The sequence below is a fragment of the Leptonychotes weddellii genome, chromosome 6, assembly GCF_054177405.1.
Source record: "Leptonychotes weddellii isolate Sample4059 chromosome 6, ASM5417740v2, whole genome shotgun sequence".
Classification (NCBI taxonomy): Eukaryota; Metazoa; Chordata; class Mammalia; order Carnivora; family Phocidae; genus Leptonychotes; species Leptonychotes weddellii.
Window position 1 is genome coordinate 85,033,277 of NC_138374.1, and position 23,304 is coordinate 85,056,580.

General features: G+C 36.5%; 1 protein-coding gene and 1 pseudogene across 4 annotated transcripts in view; one reads left to right on the forward strand and one right to left on the reverse strand.

Annotated features, from left to right (window-relative positions):
- The window catches only part of GREM2 (gremlin 2, DAN family BMP antagonist), a 110,398-nt gene that overhangs the window by 62,941 nt on the left and 24,153 nt on the right, over nt 1–23,304 (forward strand). The window lies entirely within an intron of this gene.
- Nucleotides 4,510–4,625, reverse strand: LOC115944722 (small nucleolar RNA SNORA1; annotated as a pseudogene).

Below are 23,304 nucleotides of genomic sequence, written 5' to 3' on the forward strand. Positions count from 1 at the left end.
TTTTTTTTCAATCTGAAAAGACAAACTAGAAAAATGTCATGAAAGCAGAAGAACAAAACAGAAGAGTTTTCATTACTGCTGGTGATGTAGGGAATACACTGATGAGTGTTATTTCCCTGCTTAGTGATGGTCTTCTCTTATGAAACACCTTTCTTCTTTGGGTTTATATATTGCTTAATGTGTTTTCTGCTGTTAAGGGTAGAGATTCTAGTCTTACTAGATCACAACCTCCCAGATCAATTTTAAACCAGCATGTGCTCTAGGAAACAGCCCACTCAAGGGCTAATCTCATTCTGTTTTATTTGTTTTCTTGGTTCTACTCATGTTTTTCTCTCCTCTTTACTTGGCAGGAATTGGAGGACTAACGATGTCCCTTTTACCCCCACCCCCACCCCTTTAGAAAAGGAGCTCTTCAATGCAATAAGTCAGTCTAGACAAAGAAAATTAAGGTAATCAGTAGAAAGCTTGCAAATGTGCTGTGTAGGAGGCCCTGTCATTACAGACCCTCACCCAGGCTCCTGTGGTTTGGTGTGTGTACACAATAATAGTTCTGGGTTTCCTCTCTGTAGAGAGGAATAAAATAATTTTGGCTTTCAATTAGAGACATAACTGCAGTTTAGTCAGGGGCATGGAACAGGGTAGCTGACAGCTATGCCAAGCTAATGTCATAAGACATGAAATCCCAGCACATAGCAAGGGATCCTGAGGCATCTGAGTTACCACAGGCCTCATACACAATAAGACACCAAGACTAGCAATTAGGATGCAGACAGAACAAATATTTACATTTTGAGAAAACAAAAGAGGAGGCATCAACAACAGAATGAATCAAAAGCCACAAGACCTCTGATGTGGGCAAGCAAAGTGTCGCTGTCAGTGTGAAGCAGGAAGGCAGAACTGGTTTCCAGTATTTGCAATTCAGAAATCTAGATTACTGGAAAATTTACAATAACATTGCAGTTTAAGATCTCCTCTTCAATCTGTGTTACACGGAGTTTAACATGACGAGTCAATTGCCCTTTTCCTCCTTCTACCCTCTAAAGCCTACTGTTAGCTCCAAGTCATTTCTTCACCATGTGTGTATGGATTATGTGTTACAGGGAGTCTGAATACATTATTTCAAGAGGTCTTTCAAAGTCCTGGAAGTGCTCAAATACGTTTTAAAGCCATGTATCAATTCATAGATTTATTTTGTTAAAGAGACTGGTGTTCTAAGTGACCGGAGAATGTGGTAAGATCTAATAGAAGAAAATCAGGGCTTTGGGTGGGGGTCCAGGAAAGGAGAGAGATGTTTGGATCCTCCCTTCTCTAGAATTAGGAGACAGATTTTTTTTTCTAAGTACTTTTAGATGGTTCACTCATGCACACTCATCTGGAGAGGGGGAAAAATTCTGGCTTCCCAGGCAAATACAGAGACTTGTCACCAACAGGAAGACCCTAAGTCAGCCTTTGTTGTAACTGGAGTGAGGCATTTAGTTTTGACTAATTCTGCATGCATCGGCTATTATAAGAAATCCAGAGGGGGTGGTAAATAAGGATGGAATGACTGGGGCCTGGCTAGTGAGGAGAAGCAGCTCAGTGCACATGGCTTGGCTTTGACATGGCAAATGATGCTAACTTTTCCCTTCCAAATGTCTCTAATTCTGAAATTCTATAAGCATGAGATGGTGTCTCAGCCCCTTTTGATCTACATCAACCCATAATGGATGTCTGCCATGTGCTTGGCATCAGTACTTGGGAAAATGACTTTGCTGCCAATTATCTGATACTGTTATTTCATTTCTAAAATGTAATATCTAAAAATTGTTCATTTGAGAGATGTTTCAAAGCACTTTTCGCCAGTGTGCCAAGTTTCAGATTCATTTTGGGAGAGACACACATACACATAGTATTTCACTGAATTTAATATTTTATAAATGGGTAATATTAATTGAGTATATGCTAGCTACCAAACTCTGTTCTAAAAAGTCTTTATGTGTCCTTAATACAGATGTAGATGGAAGAATAATTCAATGATTCCATACTCTTATAAACTTTTTCCCAGGCTACTGAAGCTAAGGAAGTTACTTGATGTTAGTTCTAATTTAATGGATTGACATTGTTAGGGGAATAATAAATCAAGAAAGAGCTAAGAAAAAGCATTCTCAAGAGGATAAAAAATCTCTTTTTATCAAGAGAGTCAGGACAGAGCCACAGACCTTGCCATTTGGGGACACATGAAGCCTGAACCCCCGGAACATTTTACGTTAGTTTATAGGTAATAAGAGTAACTAAATTTAAGGTCAGTGCAGCCAAGAAATTTTACTTTCTAGACAATCCTACTTCAACTTTTTCCTCTATTTATTGAGTTTTATTAGTTTTAAGTTCTATTGTTTCAAATAAATGAAATCTATTGAGGTTTAATGTTTCTTTAGTTTTAATAAAACAGATTTCAGTCTTTTTATTGGAGAAGGTACAGTCTGTCAATCATTTCAGGACTTAATGTCTGACACAAAGTTCTATAGAACATTATGGAAGTTACTGCATGAATCATGGGTATTTTGCAGAACTTATATTGTTGATGCTTTTCCATTTTTATAATAGATTAATACACCCTCACTTTTTCTAGAGGTTACTGAACTCTTTCTGTTGTTTCCTTGGACATTAGCTCCCTTCTTCCTGTCCTGCAGTGCTGTTTCCTGCATTTACCATGCTTCTTAAGCTTTCATCTCATGTCCACAGCCATGTTCACTTAGTAGACAGCTTCAGAGAATGGAGAGGCTACCAGACATGAATCTCCTCATCTTTAGAACTTACCTCCCTCCACAACTCACCATTCTTTTCTCCTTACTTCCCATCTTAGAGAATGCATCTAATCTTGTCCAGTATTCTCTTTCTTTCCTCTATTTTCCCACTCCATTTTTTGTTCTCAATTTAAAATATATTCAAATAGCTTTCATTTAAAATTTAACTCTAAAAAAGAGCAAAGAAGGGGCGCCTGGGTGGCTCAGTTGGTTAAGCGACTGCCTTCGGCTCAGGTCATGATCCTGGAGTCCCTGGATCGAGTCCCGCATCGGGCTCTCTGCTCGGCAGGGAGCCTGCTTCTCCCTCTGACCCTCCCCCCTCTCATGTGCTCTCTCTCTCTCTCTCTCATTCTCTCTGTCTCAAATAAATAAATAAAATCTTTAAAAAAAAAGAGCAAAGAAGGAAAGGAGAAAGGAAGGATGGAGGAAGGCTATAATTTCTAAGGTCTGTTCTAGTTTCTAGAAGAAAAAAATCTATATTTATTTTCTCTCCCACAGCATAACCAAAACTGCTTTAACTAAGGTATCTACTTTGTTAGGAATTAACTGGTCATTTCCATCGTATTTTCTCTAACATGCTGTGGCAGTACACTTTGCTCAGCACTCAGCTGTTTGGTACTCTTGCCTTTCTTGGATTCTGAGCCCTCCTCCTTCCAAACTGCTCCATCGCCCCCTTCAAGGAATGGTACCCTCTGCGCATCCCAAATATTTTTCTCCAAGGTTCAACATTTATCTCTTTTAAACCTAACATTACTCCTGGAAGATCTTATCCTCATGCACATAACTACAGATGGCTTCCGGATCTACAACCCCAGCTGGAATTTTCTCTTCTACTTGAAACCCATATTTTCAATTTCATGCTAGGAAAAATTACCATAACCCCCTCCTGGATTGAGAAAATTAAATTGCTCAAGCACAAGCATCAACTTCTCACCCTTCTTCATACCAATGTACCAATTTACTCTTCCATCTAATATTTTCTCTGGTGTCAAAGGCAAATTACCCATTGATCAATTGAAGGTCAGCACATCTACTGTGCACTAGGCTGAATGCCCCTTTCTTCTCATTTCATTACAGACCTTGCTCCAGGATTCATTATAGTCTCTAACTAGATGATCTATGACTATTATGATTTAAACCTCATGCTCCCTGCTACTTTTTACCTTTCAGCTTTAAAAATACATGTACTTATAATCTAGCCAAATAAATAAATGGATAAATAATAAATTACCTCTCTGGAGCTGCCTTTCTTTTAACCACTCTAATTGAGATTTGGTCTTTTGCTTTCTCTTCTTTTTGTTTTTGTTTTAAAATCAATAAATTTTCATTTGAGGAATTTCACATGTGATTCCTTCTATCACCTTAGTTCTTTAAAAGTCTAAGTCATAATCTTCAAGATAGCCCTTTTAAAAAGAAGCCCTTCAAGATAGCCGTTTAAAAAAACTTTTACTCAATCCCCAGTTGTCATTGTAAGTCAGCCCACGGTTCTTTTGGTAGTTGGGCTTCTTTGATCTCTACTTGAATATGGATATACTTCAAAAATTCTCCATCTGTAGTCTTTAAGATCCAATTTCTTCAAGCAATTTACTTTAGTGCCCCAGAAGTCAAATTATAGGAAGTATATTGTTTGCTATTTTGGCAAATAATCTAAAATATATTATTCCTTAAATGTTTCTAATATTGAAAAGTCTTGTTACATCCACTCTTTACTCATGAGCCTAGCAAAAAATGTTACAGGTCTCATTGTCACCACTGCAATAAACTTACTGTGACGGAAGCATAACCTGTGTCTCAGTGTAGCCACTTTTGCCTTCCCTTCTTGATCATTTTTCTTGAAAGACTAGTATGTACTGGCAGCCAGGCTAGGCAGCAGCCCCACCCACCCTTGCACCATGGATGTGACCCCAAGATAGCAAATGCATGTGTGCAGCCCACACAGGGATGACCCTTGAGAACTAGCTCTATTAGTCAGAGGGAATTGTGTTTTGAGCTCCACATGACATCTCCTACAAAAGACCACTCCTTCAAAACTGGGAGAGGTAGTTGATTTGCTTAATACAGAGAGTCAGGGAAAGTGAGGAGATGAGGAATACATTCCAAACAAAAGAGCAAAGCAAAACATCAGAATAAAAGACATTAATGAAATTGGAATAAGCAATCTATGATAAAGTTCAAAGCAATGGTCATAAAGATACTCATCAAACTCAGGAGAGAGTTGGATGGATGGATAGATGAATACAATGAGACAGAAAATATAAGAAAGATCCAAACAGAAGTTACAGAGCTGAAGAATCATCAACGGAACTGAAAAATACAGTAAAGGGTTCAACAGCAGACTGGATAAAGCTGAAGATCAGATTAGTGACCTGGAAAACAAAGTAATAGAACTCACCCAACAGAACTCACAGCAACAAAAGGAAAAAAAAAATTAAAGAATGAAGATAAGTTAAAGGAGTCTCTGGGACAACATCAAGTGGAATAGCATTTGCATTAGGGTCCCAGAAAGAGAACAGAAAGAGAAAAACTAGAAAACTTATTTGAAGAAATAATGACTAAAAAATTCCCTAATCTTGGGGAGGAAACAGATATAGAGATCCAGGAAGCACAGAGGGTCCAAAATAAAATGAACCCAAAGAGAGCCACACCGAGACACATTGTAATTAAGAAGGTAAAAGGTAAAGATAAAGAGAGAATCTTAAAAGCAGTAAGATAAAAACAACATAATACATACAAGAAAAACCCCACCAGGCTATCAGCAGATTTCTCAGCAGAAATCTTTCTTTGGAAGCCAAAAAAGAGTGACACAATATATGTAAAGTGCTGAAAGAAAAAAACTTCCAACCAAGAATTTTCTACCGACTAAGATTATCATTCATAATTGAAGGCGAGATTAAGAGTTTTTTAGCTAAGCAAAAGCTAAAGCAGTTCATGAACACTAAATCTCCTTATAAGAAATATTAAAGGGACCTCTCTAAACTGAAAAGAAATGACACTAATTAATAACAGAAAACATACAGAAGTAAAAATCTCACTGGAAAAGGTAAATATATAATAAAGGTAGTGGATCAATCACTTTTTTTTTTAGATGCACATGTATTGATTCTCCCTATTGATTCTTTTTTTTTATTATGTTATGTTAATCACCATGCATTACATCATTACTTTTTGATGTAGTGTTCCATGATTCATTGTTTGCGTATAACACCCAGTGCTCTATTCACTATGTGCCCTCTTTAATACCCATCACCAGGCTAACTCATCCCTGCACCCTTCTCCCCTCTAGAACCCTCAGTTTGTTTCTCAGAGTCCATAGTCTCTCATGGTTCGTCTCCCCCTCTGATAAACATTGGGGAGGGTATGTGCTATGGTGAGCACTGTGAATTGTGTAAGACTGCTGAATCACAGACCTGTACCTCTGAAAAAATAATACATTATATGTTAAAAAGAAAAGAAGAAGATAGCAGGAAGGGAAAAGTGGATCAATCACTTTTTTTTTAATTTGTTTTTATTTTTTATTTATTTATTTGAGAGAGAGAGAGAGAAACAGCATGAGAGGGGATAGGGTCAGAGGGAGAAGCAGGCTCCCCGCTGAGCCGAGAGCCCAATGTGGGACTCGATCCCAGGACTCTGGGATCATGACCTGAGCCGAAGGCAGTCGCTTAACCAACTGAGCCACCCAGGCGCCCAAGGATCAATCACTTTTAAAGCAACTATTTTAATCTTCATAGTAAAATAGTAAGAATAGTAAAATTAACTAAAACTACAATAATTAATTGAAAGATGAATAAAATAAGAAAATGTAAAGTGTGACATCAAAAATGCAAAACATGCATTCATTTATCTGGACACTTGCTTCCACATCTTGGCTATTATAAATAATGCTGCAATAAACATAAGGGTGCTTATATCTTTTTTAATTAGTGTTTTTATTTTCTTTGAGTAAATACCCACTAGTAGAATTATTGGATCAGATGGTAATTCTATTTTTAATTTTTTGAGAAAACTCCATATTTTTTTCCACAGTGGTTGCACAAATTTGCATTCCCACCAACAGTGCAGGAGGGTTCCTGGTGAAATTTAAGAAACAAAGAAAAAAAGAGACAAACAACAACACAAAAACCCAGACTGAGGTTTGGGTTTTTAATACAGAGAACAAACATAGTTGCCAGAGCAGAGGTAGGTAGGGGGATGGGTGAAATAGATAAAGGCGGGTAAGAGTACATTTACCTTAATGAGTACCGACAAGTGTACAGAATTGTTGAATCATTATATTGTACTCTTGAAACTTATGAAACATTGTACATTAATTACACTTGAATTAAAAAATGTAAAAAATTTTAAAAGGAAAAAATTCTGAGGGGGGTGAAAAAATGTAAATTTTGGAATATGTTCAAATGTAAGTTACTATCAACTTAGTCATATATGTAGGAAGTTATATGCAGACCTCATGGTAATCACAATGCAAAAACTTACACTAAATACACAAAAGAAAATGAGAAAGGAATCTAAACCTATCACTAAAGAAAGCCAGCAAACCACAAGGAAAGAGAGAAAGAGAAGAAAGGAACAGAGAGGAACTATGAAAACAGCCATAAAGGAATTAACAAAATGGCAGTAAGTACATACATATCAATAGTTACTTAAGGAAGGAAATAATGAAAATAAGAGTGGAAATAAATGAAATAGAGATTAAAAAAATAGAAAAGATCAATGAAACTAAGAGCTAATTTTTTGTAAAAATAAACAAAATGAGCCTGGTGATGGGTATTAAGGAGGGCATGTATAGCGTGGAGCACTGGATGTTATACACAAACAATGAATCATGGAACATTACATCAAAAACTAATGATGTACTGTATAGTGACTAACATTACATAATAAAATAATAATAATAATAAAAGAAAAAGAAAAACCTTTAGCTAGACTAACCAAGAAAAAAGAGGGCTCTAATGAAAAAAAATCTTGGAAATAGAAATTACAACTGACACCACAGAAATACAAAGATCATAAGAGACTGCTATGAACAATTATACACCCAACAAATTGGACAAACTAGAAGAAATAGATGAATTCCTAGAAATATAAAATATTCCTAGATTGAATCATGAATAAATAGAAAATCTAAATAGACCAATTGCTAGTAAGGATATTAAATCAGTAATCTGAAACCTCTCAACAAACAAAAAGTCAGGGGCAGATGGCTTCACTGGTGAATTCCACAAAACATACAAAGATTTAATACCTATCCTCAAACTCGTCCCAAAAATTGGAGATGATGGGATACTTCCAAACTCATTTTACGAGACCAGCATTACCCTGATACCAAAACAGGACAAAGAAAAGAAAATTTCAGCCAATATCACTGATGAACATTGATGCAAAAATCCTCAGTAAAATGTTAGCAAACTGAATTCCACAATACATTAAAAGGATGTCTCTCAAAAAATAAAATAAAATAAAATAAAAATAACAGGATCATATACCATGATCAAGTGTGATTTATTCTAGGGATGCAAGGATGGTTCAACATCCATGAATCATTCAACATGATACACATTAACAAAATCAAAGATAAAAATCACATTAGTGATCATCTCAATAGATGCAGAAAAAACATTTGAAAAAATTCAACATCCATTTATGATAAAAGCTCTGAACAAAGTGGTTATAGAGGGAAAGTTCCTAAACATAATAAAAGCCATATGTAACAAACACACAGGTAACATCATACTCAATGGTAAAAAGGTGAAAAGTTTCTCTCTAAGATCAGGAACAAGATAAACATGTCCACTTTCACCACTTTTATTCACCATAATATTGGAAGTCCTAGCTGCAGCATTTAGGCAAGAAAAAGAAATAAAGTGCATCTCCATCAGAAATGAAGAAAAGAAACTGTCACTATTTGCAGATGACTTGATACCATATATAGGAAACCCAAAGCCTCCACCAAAAAACTGTTAGAACTAATTAATGAATTCAGCAAAGTAGCCACATGCAAAATTAACATACAGAAATCTGTGGCATTTCTAAACACTAATGAGTTATCAGAAAGACAAATTAAGGAAACAGTCTCATTTAAAATTGCATCAAAAGAATAAAATACCTAGGAATAAATTTAATCAAGGAAGGAAAGATCTGTACACTGAAAACTATGACGTTGATGAAGGGAATTGAAGAAGACACAAATAAATGGAAAGATATTCCATGCTCAGGGATTGGAAGAATTAATATTATTAAAATGTCCATACTACCCAAAGAAATGTACAGATTTAATGAAATCCCTATTGAAATTCCAATGACATTTTTCACAGAACTAAAGCAAATAATTCTAAAATTTGTATGGAGCCACAAAATATCCTGAATCGCCAAAGCAATCTTGAGAAAGAATAACAGAGCTGGAAGTATCATGCACCCTGATTTCAAACTATACTACAAAGCTATAGTAATCAAAGCAGTATGGCATTGGCATAAAAATAAATAGATACATATCAATGGAATAAAAATGATAGCCCAGAGTTAAAAGCACACAAATATGGACAATTAATTTATGACAAGGAACCAAGAACAGACAAAGGACAGTCTCTCAATAAAAGGTGATAGTGAAAGTGGACAGCCACATGCAAAGGAATGAAACTAGACCACTATCTCACCCTATACACAAAAATTAACTCTAAGGGGATTAAAGACTTGAATGTAAAACCTGAAACTATAAAATTCTAGAAGAAAATGTAGGTAGTAAGCTCCTTGACATTGGTCTTGACAATACTTTTATGGATCTGACTCCAAAGGTAAGGATAACAAAAGCAAAAATAAATGAGGATTACATCAAACTAAAAAGCTTCTGCACAGTGAAAGAAACCATCACTAAAACAAAAAGGAGACCTATTGAATGGGAAAAGTGTTTTGTGAATCATATACCTGACAAGGGATTAATATCCAAAACTTATGAACAATTCATACCACTCAACAACAACAAAAAAACCCAATTAAAAATGGGCAAAAGATCTGGATAGACAGTTTTCCAAAGACATACAGATGGCCAACAGGCACATGAAAAGATGCTCAACACCACCAATTATGGAAATGCAAATCAAAACCACAATAAGATATCACCTCACACCTGTTAGAATGGCTATTATCAAAAGACAAGAAATAACTAGTGTTGGAGAGGGTGTGGAGAAAAGGAAAACCTGCACACTGTATTTTCCACATCTGTTCTTTACAATTGTCATTCTTGGCCTTTGTTCTTTTTATGCTCTCTCCTTTTTATAATCTTCCCTCCTTATGAACTCAAAGAAGTGCTGTGGCTAAGAAACAAATAAACAAAACACTGGTTTTGAAGAGCTAGACAAACCTGAATTTGAATATCAGCTCTTATACTTATTTTCACTAACAGCACAACGCTGGGTAAATTATACAATCTCGTTATTATTTATCATCTCTATAAAAAGGATTCATATCCAGATGTTTATATCCAGATTGTTATCAGGGTAATGTATGCATTAATATAAAGTATACATTACTCAATTCCTGCACATAGTAATTTAAATTATACTTTTATAGTTTTATTAATATTATTGCTATTATAATTATGTTTAAATAATACCTATGTCCAATACACATTTGACACTGTTATTTGTTTACAAATCTGTCCTTCTCTCAAATATGTATTATCCAAGGGTAGCACCATGTCTCTTCTGACTTGTGATAGGAACATTTATCTACCTGAATGAAACTTCACAGGCAACTCAAGATTGTCATTCTGTAGACTGAACTTTTTTCTCTTCAAGTCTTTCCTCCTTCTATTGACTAGTTTCCCAAGAACAGAGCCAGCTACCATCCATTTTGTTAGCCCAACCAGAAACTTTGGAGACACAGCTAATAGTATCTCTTCTAACTCCAATATCTGTTCCACCACCAAAATCCCTGCTCACCCACCTCCAAACATCACTCAAATTCAGCTGCTTCTCTATATTTCAATAGTTGATTCCTTTGTTGGATTTTGGGAGGGAGCTGCACATCCTGCAGGAGATTCCAATCTCTTCTTCGTGCCTCTAAACAGGGCCACCAACACACTCCATCCCACTCGTGCCTCTTCACTGCTTCCAAAGGGACTTCCCTATTACATAAATATATCATGTTTAAAATTCTAGAGGGACTCCCTAATGTCTTCAGGATAGAGTTCCATACCTTTAGCATGAGATACCAAGGTCTTCTCAGTCGTAGTTTTTCAGACTCATCTCCCAGTATTTATCATGCACACTGTACCTCATTAATGGAGACCTACTCTCAGTTCTCAGAAAATGTGATGCCCTCACAAACTTCTGAACTCATCTACTCTCTTTGCTGGAATGCCTTTCAGCTAGCACATTTCTACTGGTTCTTGAAGTGCCTTCCACTTCTTATTCTCTGAGGAACTGATTTTTATTTCCCCGATCTCTACTCCCAGGTCCTCTTTCTCCATGTGCCATGCACACATATCTCATATATCTCATAGTACCTATGACATTATATTGTAAGTGCCACCTTTCTTGCCCAACTCCTTAATAAAACTGTGAGTTCTTCCTAGATAGGTTTAATGTCATAGTCACCTCCATATCATAATATCAATCATAGTACCTATGGTACTATGCTGCTGGTTGAATGAATGAATGGACCAATACAAATAAAGTTCAGAAAAGTTAAACAACTTGAAAAGTATGAGGGACACAGTGTACACTTCAAAGCAGAATGCTAGGGGCAGCAAACTACATTGGTTCTGAATGAGCATGACTTTGGAGGATAAAGAAACTGGGTTTGAATCCCACCTTGGCTAACCACTAGCTATTCCTATTTAGGTAGGCACTAACCTCTCAAAGAATTATTCCTTATCTGTAAAATGGTCATGATGAGGTTCTGGCAAGGATCAATTCATATAATTTCTATGATATGGTTATTATACTACCTGACATAGATTGGCCCTTAGTAAATGTCACTTACCATTTTTACTACCTTGTATCTGGCAGGTTGCTTTAAATTGCACTGTTTAATTTATTAGTCTTTTAATTAAAATTTGTTATAAGAATGAAAATGAACTGTATAACTGTTGGTTAATTTTGGAAAACTGCCATGAAGTTCAAGATTTAAATGTTTGGAATGGAAGGGATGATAAAGATCATCTAGTTCAAAACCCTCACTTTCTATAACAGGAAATAGGGACTAAGAAGATTAAGATCTAATAGATCATATAGCTTATTAGAGGCTAGTTAGTGAAGATCCAGGACTAGAACCAAAGCATATATCAATGCCTATTATTCCCAGTTGCTTGGATTGATGAAATTCATGTGACTATTAGATTTGAAGAACAAGTCTACGGCCATACCACCCTGAACGCGCCCGATCTTGTCTGATCTCGGAAGCTAAGCAGGGTCGGGCCTGGTTAGTACTTGGATGGGAGATTTGAAGAACAATGAGAGCACCTTGAGACTCTTGAGTCCATGTCAGGGAAGAGGAAGATGCCAAATGGGTGGAGAACTGACTGACCTTGCCACATAACCACATACCAGCTATACTATTCTGTTGCCTTATTTCCTTTGGGAGGTTTTTCTTTTCTGAAGAAAGGATAAAAAGCTCTGTGGAAAATTATGAAATACTATTACATACAAATCTGATTAAAAGTCCAGTGACTGTAAACCGTGAGTTGAGATGGACACATTCCCCAGGGCTGGCATGCAGATCTGATAGGTTTAATCTCACCACTTCTGTCTAGCTTTAACTATGTTGCCTTCCCCTATGAAGTTATCTCCCAGAAAAATCAAATTTTTATTCATATTGTCAATTTGTTTGAGGCACTCCAGAAGGGTAGAGTAAAGAAAGAGAATCTCTATAAATGGAGATTGAGAGAACATGCAAGAAAAATATCATTTTGTGCCAGAAAGAGAAAAGAAATGCTAAATAGCTAGGAATATTTCTTCCTCTTGCAGAAATCTAAATGGGAGCTTCTAAATGAGTCGTCCTTGGTTAAGGAAGTTTCCTAATCCCACGAACTTCTTGATAATAAAATCAGTCATCCCAATTATTTGTCAACAAATCTGATTGAAAACTTAATAGAATAAAATAAAGCCCTTAATATTAAGCACAGGCTTCTAGATATCTGTCTGCATTTCAAAGTTTGTAGGATAGTCTACTTTTGCTCTGAAATTTCTTTAAAACAGCAAAAGTTAGCTCTAGAAAGCATTGTGTTTTTCCATTCAGTTTATAGGTTCACTTTGTACTATTGTTCACAAGCATTTGGTTGCTAGACAAAATGAATGATTCAAAGTGTGAGGCCCAATTTTTGTAATTTATATTCAAGGAAAAATATGACAGAAAGAACAGCATTCAACTTGGAGTTTTTTATACATGTCCACTGCAGAAAGACTCTGGGCTTTTTGGTAGTAGCTGCTCTCCATAGAGCTTATCATTGCATTGCCTGGTATACATTGATCTTTTCATTTTTTAAAAGCGTGATTTCATTTGGGATTGTTCCATGTCAGAATGGTTAGTGATAACATTATTTAAAACTGTGTGTAAAGTTCCCCTTGAATTGTATATTTTTTATGCACTGCAATTTCAAAATACCTTTCTTTTCACCGAAGCCACATGTGATCCTTTTGATCCTTACAATCGTAAAGGAGTCATATATTTTAGAAAGGAATGTTGAGAGCTAGGTGTATAGGAAATATCTGGAGAATAGCTTGGCTTTTAGTGTGAACCAAAGATTATCAGAGAATTTAGAGCAGGAAAAACTCTTAGAAATCATCTTGTCTGGAACGTCCCAAAGTATATCCCTAGCTTGTAACACTAGTCCAGTGAGATACTTCTCCAGTTTCCATTGTCTGACAAGTCAGGAAATCCTGCACACTATAACTCTCTTTTAGAGACTCACATATCACATTAGTCACATTCAAGTCTTTCAGAAAAGGAGGCTCTATAGGCACGTTAACCCTAGTCATCATAATTTATTTGGTCACAGAACTCTCTTATTCCATGGAACTATCATTCTGAGATTTGTGTTTTAGGAAACATTGAGCTACTCCCTTTTCTTGAGAAATTTGGGGCCCAACAAGGTTGTCAAGTGGTCCGTTAGTATCTAAAACCAGTATCTTGGAATTGAAACATTAACTAGCATTTAGGGATAACCTGTGTCCTAAGATTACCTTGTGAAAGTCCTTGGGTAGTAAATGTCAGGGCTGGCTCTTTGCTTATTAAATACATTGTTTTTATCTAAGCAGCAACAGTATTATGTCTTATAGGTTGTGCAAATGAACCCCGGAAAGCCCAACATAAGAGAGATTAATAGTTCACTGACATCACTTGGGAGGTATATCCCAAAGCATCTACCCTTTAGACGCTTAGGGAAATTCATACAACTCGTGTACTCCACTACCACTTTTCTAAGTCTTTTGATAATCCTGGAATTTAGTGAATAAAACAGAGTTGTGAGCAGATTTAAGTTGTTTCTGGTTTTTTGTTTTATTTTGTTCTCTATTCATCTGATACATTCATTACTAATCATTTTGTATAATAGAGGTGTCAGGTAGATATTTACACTAGCTTGCTGTAGGGTTGAAGCCCACATGGGTTAGTCTGCTGGGAAGTCATTTCAAGATAGGATCTGCTATTTTGCTAAATGAGCTGCCATTTTTCTATGTTCATTCTGGTTCTGACTTTCCATGCCTTGTTTGTAATTTCCTAAATTCTTTGATGTAAATATGCAATCACTAGCTTAAACTTTGTAAGAAAAACCATAGTCATGGACAATTTTTAAATCAAGCAGTCTATCCAATGGGTCACATGAGTCAATCAAAAAGGCACAATATAGATTACCATGCCATCCCTGTCTGGGACACAACTTGGTAAGAACCCATCCATTTGACTCCCTCACCTCACCAGAAAGTCCTGTAGAAAAAAAAAAAAAAAAAACATTTTCCCCAACACCCTCACATACCTACTGAATTAAGGCTAAAAGTTTCACGTCATCGTAAGTGATCAGATACTAAAGGAAACTGAATTCAAACAGTTTGATCCTGTTTCACCTTAGGGCAATTCTGGCTGCTGATACAGGGATTCATCAAAGGCTCCCTTTAAGAAAGCCCCTGGAGCCCATTCACTAGGATGCAGGAGTCAGAGATGGAAAACAATTCAAGTTAAATGATTCTCCTTGATGTGCCTTTGGCAACACTTGACGCTAAATCTAAAGCTCTACTTGGATATAAAGGGCTGTTCTAAGGCTAGAAAGTCATAAAATCCCAGCAGGCAGGCTGTTTATCATTTCCCTGGCAAGGCCCTGGGTAATGTTGGAACTGAGGAGCCAGAACACTTGGACATGCACAGAGTGGGGCCAGTGAGACGTGTTTTCAAGTCAGACTTATCTAAGGAAATTCACGGAACATACTGAGAATGGGCTTGGTACTGATTAATTAATTTATTTAATTATCTTGATGTAGTTGTTTTGTGGCTCTTAGGTTTATTCAAAGAAAACTATTCTTACCATTCCTAAAATATTCCCTTTTCAATCCGGGTACATCTTTCTCCTTGTGGCCAGTGATGTTTCTGAAATTTTAGGGATTGGAGACAGGTGAATAAAGCGTGAGCGGCCAGTGAGAAGCATGATCATTTGGGACTTAGAATTACTAATGTAACAAATATTATTGGGCATCTACCTCTCTAGATTCACATAGTAGGTCTAATCTCAGAAATTTAAAAATCCCATAGGAAATCTCATTATTTAAAAGGCAATTCTGCAAGACTAATGAATCACAGACCTGTACCCCTGAAAAAAATAATACATTATATGTTAATTTAAAAATTTTAAAAAATAAAATAAAAATAAAAGGCAATTGTATCCCTCTGAGCAAAATTTGATATTCAAATGAATATTTAAATACAGTTCAAACTTCTAGGCACCTCTGTTTCCTCAAATATAACAGAGGGGTAAGGAGTGACCTTACTGTACTTCTAAAGGTCCCTGTAAGGACCAAACGAGATGTGTGTTCAGTACCTAGCACATAGCATCAAGGATTAGCTATAATAAGTGCATTTTTGTATACCTAAATTTTGGGTATCTGTCTGAAAATTATTTTGGGGCATTTCCACATTAACCCATTTTTCTTTCTATAATTTCATATTCCTCTGCTAAGAAAGCAGAACAAGTCCACGGGTGATTTCAGTAATTTTACATATTGCATGATGGGATAAGCAAAGACTTAGAATTCAGACACTTTGGGATCTGACGTTTGTCTCCACATCTTAGTGGCTGTGTGATCTTGGACAAGTAATTAAAGCCTTAGTTTGTGTATCTGTGAGGTTGGGAAAACAGTATCACACATGGTTGTCTGTGGTAAGGATGAGAGATTATGAACATTTATTCCCATTTACAGTAAGCACTAAATAAATGACAGTTTAGAGACTCCTTCCTCTCTTTACTCGTCCCTTCTGAATGGCTCGTGCAAACCCACCAACATACATATTCAAAACACTTTCTGCTGTCAACAGCAGAAATGGCATTTTAAAATATTTTTGTTTTCTCTCTAGTTCTAGTGGGTTGTCCTAAAGAAGTATTTTCTGCAAAATCTGAGAATACCCTAAGAAGTTGGCCCAAAAGCAAAGACACTAAAATTAATTCTAATCTTCTTTAATGATATAAAATTGCTGTGATTACCTTTAGGTAGGATTATTTTATTTTTTCTTTTTCTTTTTTTTTTTTAAAAGATTTTATTTATTTATTTCAGAGAGAGAGAATGAGAGAGAGCACATGAGAGGGGGAGGGGCAGAGGGAGAAGCAGACTCCCTGCCGAGCAGGGAGCCCGATGCGGGACTCGATCCTGGGTCTCCAGGATCATGACCTGAGCCGAAGGCAGTCGCTTAACCAACTGAGCCACCCAGGTGCCCATAGGTAGGATTATTTTAAAGACTCTCGGTGAGAACTATAAATGGTTTCAAGTAACAAATAGTGAATGATACATGAAGATAAACAACTGTGCATCTTATTAAACCTATCAAGATTAAATTTCACTTTTTTTAATAAAAATTAATGTCATTTCATATCTGGGCTCCTGAACAAGTAGAAGAAAATGACAACAAATTTAGAACAAAATTAATCAACCGGCCATGGATACAAATGAGTGACATCGAAGAGGTACCCTCTCCCCGAAGTAGACTTAATTCCTGTTTCCTGTTCACCAGCTCCCTGTCTTGTTTCCCTTCCTTGAATTCTCAAACCATCTCACCATCTCAGTAGTCTGAGCTTTGAAGATCACTCTTCATAAGTACTGCTTAGCTAGTGGAACATCAGCTAACAGGGTTAAAAGGTAACAAGATAACTGACCCCATCCTCGGAGCTCAAGTTTCTCTCCGGCCAGTGCATTTATGCCATCTCTTCATTTGCCCAGAAAAGCAGTTTAGACATGCAGTTTTTAACCTGGCAACATTCACTTTTTCTGCTGTGTGTCAGTATTGAGAGACTTGCATTAGAGCCTGGATTTTTTTTGAAGCAGTGGAAGAACAGTGTGCATCTGTCCAGTAGATTCTCTTAAAGACACGTTCACATAAGCATGGAGATTTGGAATTGCCTCAAAGATGGACGGGGGTCAGAGAGTGCCTGGTAGATCAGTAATAGAATATTTAAATCAAAGTACTTCTTGGGAGAGAGCCAAGTTAGAGAAGAAGGCCAAAGTAACCTGATCCAGGCCATGGCACTGATGATAGCTAGAGCAGCTGTACCCAGGGCCCTTTTGGACTGCTTGCCTGGATGGCCAAGCAAGCCAGGGAGAACACGGGTTTAAATGCTTGCTGGATTAGTGATAAAGGCAAAGAAGAGATTGAGTTGCTTTGATTTCTACAGAAACCAGCATGTTAAACTCACGTACTGGTTCTAAAAAGGGCCTTAATTCTGATAAAATTATCACCCCAAACCACCCAGCCAATGTATTTATCATGATGACACAATTGTAAAATATGACCCCTAATGTCTCAGGGATGATTTGCCCACTACCCAGATCCTGGAATCATGTTATAAAAGTGTAGTAAACCAAATAATGTCCTCCTAAGGATGTCTACATCCTAATCTCCGGAGCCTGTGAATATGTTACCTCACATGGAAAAAGGGGCTTTGCAGTGGTAATTAAGTTAATGATCTTGAGATGGGGAGATTACGCTGGATAATCTAGGTGGACCTAGTATAAACACAAGGGTCCTTAGAGGAGAACCTTTTCCGGTTGTGGTCAGAGGGAGGAGATGTGAGCACAAAACAATGGTCAAAGAGATGCAACCTTGCTGTCTTTCAAGATGGAGAAAGGGAACCATGAGCCAATGAATGTGGGCAGCCTCTGGAACCTGGAAAGAGCAAGAATCCTCCAAGAGTCTCCAGAAAGGAACACAGCCCTGTAGACACCTTTATTTCAGTCCACTGAGGCCCATGTCAGATTTCTACCGAAGTGTAGGGTCATAAATCTGTGTTGATTTAAGCCACTCAATGTGTGGTGATTTGCTATGAGAACAATAGAAAATGAATACAGGAGGACTACAGGTTTCAGAGGTAGCATCCTTATCCTGGCCCTTCACTCTCAAAAAGTCCCTCTTAGCCCCAGGCTGAGAGCCAGGGAAGCCTTAAGTAACACATTGGGGCTTGCTGCTCATCTCTTCAAAGGAGGGATTTCAGAGAGAAGACAAGGAAACATAGTCCTACATGTAACGTTGTCCCAAAATGGAGACTCGGCAACAGGGTACAACTAAGCAATCTTGAGCTAAGAAATCATGACATTACCTGCCCAATAAGTGTGCAGTTGGAGATGATGTGGGAAATGGAGGAAGCTTACGTAGAATCTGATGTTACAGGGAGAAGGGAGAGGAGGGGAGTGGGCACCAGTCATTTAGTACCTACAACCTCTCAGTGCTTCACATGCCTTTATCACATTTACTTCAGCTGAGGTTATGAGAAAGTGAAGAAAAGTAAGACTCAGAGCAGCTGTGTGAACTGCCCAAGGCTATATAGAGTCTCAGTAGCTGAAATACAAGGTGAAAACCAGGTGTGCCTGGTCCGAAAGCCCACGGGCTTTCCGCAACTCTGAGCTGCTCCCGGTGTGGCTTCAACATCATTATCAGGAGGTCACTTTCGGCTTGTGCTAAAGGGGCTGAGGCCCTGCTGATATGTCTGTTTTGGTCTTGGAACTAGTTCAGAAAATTATAGTAGGAAAAAAGGGTACAGAAGAAAGGTCATCAAAAAGTAAACATATTTCACCTAGCATGTTTTTTTTTTCTTTTTATTTTGTGGGGATATTTGGGAACACCTTCTCTATACCCAGATTATTAAAAAATACTTCTATGGCTTCTTCTGATACTTTACCCTTTTAGTTAAATCTTTGATCCATGGGAATTTATACTAGTGTAATGTGAGCTATTGACTCAACTATATATTTCACAGATGACTTTTCAGTTGTCCCAACACTATTTATTGTGTAACCTATAATTCCTCATTTATTCAAAATACCAGCATAGTCACTTTCTAAATATCCATGTGTATCTGAGTCTCTTTTCAAAACCAATATTTTGTCCCATAAGCCAATCAAAGAACCATGAACTGGATAAAAAAAATAAATGCAACACACATCATAGATGAAGGGCATCATATATGAAGAACTTCTAAAAATCATCAAAATGAGCAAAGGATATGAACAGATATTTCTTAAAAGGGGATATATAAATAATAGATCTTACATAAATGAAAAGTGGCTTTACCTCTCTCAATGTGGTAATGACAACTAAAAGAACAGTGAAACACCATTTTTAACTATGTGATTGGCAACAATCTAAATGTTAATAACATACTATATTGGCAAAAATATCTTGTTACCAAGAATATAAATTGATATGGCCTCTAAAAGGGGCTGTTTAGAAATACCAATCAAAATTACAAACACACATAACCTTTGACCCAGCAATTTACTTCTAAGAATTTATATTAAAGGTGAAAGTACATATATTGAAAAAACCCATGTGTGAGATTTTTTTCATTGCCACCATGCATATAACTGCAAATACAGAAAAAAAACTAAAGGATTATCGGTAAGTTACTAATTAAATAAGGTCTCATAATGTATTTAATGAATTTTGATGTGGCTTCCCCAAATAGTGAGAACTCTCTTTACGGAGAGTTACTGTTATGGAGATTTTTTTCTAGATATATTGTTAAATGTCTCCCCAAAGAACATTTGGGGCTATTTGGGGGACATTTTCGGTGTCATGTCTGAGAGGCAGAGAAGGGCTGCTACTGGTATCCAATGGGTAAGAGCCAGGGATGCTACTAAATATCTTACAATATGTTGGATAGCCTCCCCCAGCATAGAATTATCCAGTGTAAAATGTCAATAGTGCCAAGAAAGAGAAACCCTGCTCTAGAATAATGATCAGAAACTGATTATATGACATGACTATTAGGCTAAGGGACAGGGATGGATAGAAACTTTCCATTGTATTCCATTTTGTAATTGTTGAATCATGTACCTGCATGTACATGTACTATTTATTCAAAAATAAATAAATAGTACTGCTTTAAAAAAAAAAATTCATTGTTGAATCTTTAAAAAAATCTGTAGGGGTTCTGAAGAAAAATCTTTGATTTTACTCATTTTATGTTTTTCCCTGTGGCCTCTTGTCCTTTTGAAAAATTCAAGGACATATATGTTGATCATTTCGACATAGATGGAGTGTTCTCTCCTGGAAAGGTACTTCCAACAATAGAGTAAAATAGGAGAATGAAGTTACAGTGTATTGTATCTGACCAAACAGGCTTTGGTCTTAGCAAACACCAGAGAAAACTGTAACCTAAATTACTAGAAGTTACAAATGTGTAAGTCAATGTTTTCTCAGGGGCAGGACAAACACTCCTATACAAGGGAACTGATAGAGCAGAGGTGCCTTTTGATTACAACTCCTGACAACATGCCTTTCGAGGTCAAAGGACCTCTAAAAATTTCTCTGGAATCATTTCATAAATCTACTGTAAATTTTCATTATTAGTCATTCCTGCTCCATGTCGCCACTAGATGTTGACAGAAAGGTGGTAAGATTGTATTTACCATTAAATCTCTACCCTCCCGCTTAATTACCACTGTTCTGAAGCTGCTTTATCAAGGTAAAGCATTCAACAGAGGCCTTGAATGTGTCAGAAGCCAAATTCATTGTGATCAAGGTAGGACCCTGCCCAGAGTATATTCATGGCTTTCCTTGACAAAGATGTTCTATATATATATATCTCCTTAAGGGTAGAAAGAGTAGGCCATCTTAAGCACAATATGAGAGAACTGAAGAAAGCTCTCCACTATGAATAACTATTATCCTAACAGATGTCATTAATATCCTGCTGTTTGTGCTTCCTTTGGGATACTTACTGTCTTTTCCTGTTTCATATTTAAAATATATAAAAATAAGAAACCATAAGCAAGAGCATACTAATGACATTTATAAGCTGTTACATCACTCACAAGACAGAATCAGGAAAATATGAAGCCTTTGTAACTCAGAGCAGAGAAACCAGAAGGGAGTAAGGGACCCAACAATAGAATTTAATGGGATCAAAAAAACAAAGTTTACCCAAACTCTAGTTATATTGGGAGTTTATTTTGGTACTTTAGTCTACTTTTTCTGCTTTCCAAAAAATATGAAAGACAGGATGCTGAACCAGATTGTTGGTTCAAATTGGCCAAAAAAAAAGATTTTTCTTTTTTTGTCCACTAATACAAAATATTATACAAAAAAACTTTAAAAATATAAATATATGTGAAAAAAAATTCCTGCTGTCAATGATTTATAATCTAGATGGAAAAAAAACACTCTATGAAACATCTGCTTCATAGCTGTCCCTTGAAGCAGCCTATCTGCAAGCAGAGTCTACATTCCACTCTGTCCCAGAGTCTCATCCAGCAGTCACCGTTTTGTGAAAACAGAGTTAAGAGCATAGTGTGTATTCCACAACTTGGGCTCCTGTGTTTGAAGAATGAACAAGAAGACCACTAGGGCCCATTCCAATTTAAGACATGATGACTACACTCAAAGGCATTAAGAACAAATTAGAAAAACTGAGCATCAGGAAAATGCAAAAATAGTGATAAATTGCCCCCCTTCTCCCCCCCGCCAAAAAAAAGGAGAGAGGAAGAACCATGAGCTTGGGATATACACAAAAAATGTTTTCTGAAGTAGGTGAGTTTGAGCTGGCTTTTATAAGTGAGAGAGCAACTTCTGACTACCTGTTGACCTTTCCATATAGCATTTTTAAATCTTTTTCATTTTGCTTTAAACTTATTTCCATATATTGATTATATTATTGAGAACAAGAAGTGTGTCTTTCTGTTCCCAAAACATACTAGACAAACACTAAAGATTAATTTTAGGAGATCAAGAGAAATAAAAAGGTAAAGGAAGAAAGAACACTTCATCTCTATCGGTACAAATATGGCTTCAGATATTTTAAAAAATAAGTCTTATATGAATACCATATATGCTAATATTCAGCTTTTCTTGACCTAGAGTCTAAAAATAAATATAGAAATTTAGTATGATTGGTTGGTTTACCAATGAGAATAAAGCAATTTTATTTTTGGAAATGGTGGTCATAAAAACTAGGTCCTGTTACCAGGAAAAATAAGATAGTGAGAAAATTACAATGATAACTAAGAAAGAAAAGAAAGGAAAAGAAAAAAATGAAGAAGCTAGAAGAGAGTCATGATAGAAGAATCGGTCCAAACAGTGACACTAGCAAAAAGCTATTATGGGCAGGGAGAGAAAAAAATACCAATTACAATTATATCCCCATTCTAAGAGCATTGAGTGTATGAGCAAATGACTTAATACACATCATTAACCTCTGTTTTTCACGTAAACTAATATGTGAAATGTACATTTGGAAAACTTAAGGGGTGATCCTTCAATTTCCAAAAATACCTGCTTTTTAAAAGAATACATTGCAAGAATCTTTCCTGTAGTTACAAGCTTTTAGCTTAATACATTTAAAATGGATCAATTTCTAAAATTTGGTTTCCACCGAGAGTATTACCCCTTGAAGCTGACAGTCAGCTTTCTTCCTCCCCAAAACTCAGGAAACTTGAAAAAGCCGAACACCATCAACAACAGCAATTTAATGCACTCTGAAAACTCTCAAGAACACTGACTGGTCTTTAGAATTAACTGACATTCTTTCAAGAAATAAATTAATCAAGAAATAAAAACGTGCTGTCCTTACGTAAAGACAATATGTGCTTTAAGAGGTTTTGTTTTCCAATTAGTGCCCAGTAATGCCAAGCCATCCATGCAGCTTTTTAATCCAAAGCCTCTTTTGACCAAAAACACAAACTTGGGGGCAGGATCAGAGTGAAACATCTTGCTACACAGAAGGATGTTTCTTTTTGTGAGGTGGATGTTTCTGAATGAGATGTACTTCTTTGATCAAAACATAATTTTCAAATGGAGTTAGCTTTTCTTATGAATTCATCTAGCAGCAAATCCAGAA